Source organism: Silene latifolia, chromosome 9 (genome assembly GCF_048544455.1).
Source record: "Silene latifolia isolate original U9 population chromosome 9, ASM4854445v1, whole genome shotgun sequence".
Lineage (NCBI taxonomy): Eukaryota > Viridiplantae > Streptophyta > Magnoliopsida > Caryophyllales > Caryophyllaceae > Silene > Silene latifolia.
In genome coordinates this window covers 213,476,740-213,477,774 of record NC_133534.1, presented here as the reverse complement: position 1 = coordinate 213,477,774, position 1,035 = coordinate 213,476,740, and the positions used below count along the sequence as shown (strand labels likewise).

At 41.6% G+C, this 1,035-nt stretch overlaps 1 non-coding gene across 1 annotated transcript; it reads right to left on the bottom strand.

Annotated features, from left to right (window-relative positions):
• Positions 1-353: 353 nt before the first annotated feature.
• On the bottom strand, positions 354-460 carry LOC141604338 (small nucleolar RNA R71). The gene has a single exon (XR_012526042.1). It is a non-coding gene; the product is annotated as a small nucleolar RNA R71 (small nucleolar RNA).
• Positions 461-1,035: the final 575 nt, after the last annotated feature.

Here is a 1,035-nt window from a genome sequence, read left to right as displayed (position 1 = left end):
CATTCCGTACCCGCCGAGGAGAACCTACCCAATGGTACTCCCACACCACAACATTTGACCGGAAATTTTATTGCCAAATCCGCCTTATCCAATTAGTCGAAAGGAGCCAATTTGGGGGGATGCCTAGTGAAGACCCTCATTCTCATATGGAAACCTTTTGTGACTATTGTGATGCGATTTCTCAAACCGGTGTAACTCAAGACCAAATTCGATGGCTCTTATTTCCTTTTTCTCTAATTGGCACCGCGAAACAATGGTTGAAGGGCCTTGATAAGGCCACTCTCGGAATTGATTCTTGGAAGAAGTTGGCTCTAGCTTTCTACAAAAAATTCTACCCACCGGAAAAGACTAACATGCTAAGAGCTCAAATTACGGGTTTTAAGCAAAGGGATGAAGAATCTTTGTATGAAGCTTGGGAGCGGTTCAAGGGAATTTGTCGCTCATGTCCTCATCATGGACTTAGCGAGTGGTTCTTGGTACAACAATTTTAGAACGGTCTATATGAAGATTCAAGGAACATTCTCAACATGGGATTGAATGGAATGTTCACCGAAGTTGATGACAATCAAACATGGAACAGAATTGAGGAAATGGCGGTCTATAACTCACAATATAGTAGACCTCGCAAGGCTACTAGAGGAGGAAAGCATGAAGTGGACTCCGTTACTCAATTGGGTGCTCAACTTAGTGCTCACATTGATACAATCAATTTGAAGTTTGAAAAAGTTATGGCTAGACTTGAAGAAGCCTCAAAATCACCAAAGCATCATGTTAATGCCATGACGGCATCTTCATCAATCCCAAGTGGGATATGTGACAATTGTGGAACTTTGGGACATAACCAAAGTGAATGTAGGGGAACAAATGAACAAGTGAATGCTTTCCAAGCATACAAGAGTGGTACCCCTTATTCTAACTATTACAATGAGAACACCAAATTCCATCCAAATCTCTCATACAAAAGCCAAAATGTTCAAAACCCTCAAACAACATACACCCCACCTCCCATGAGAAACCAAAGTCAAAGACCCTTTT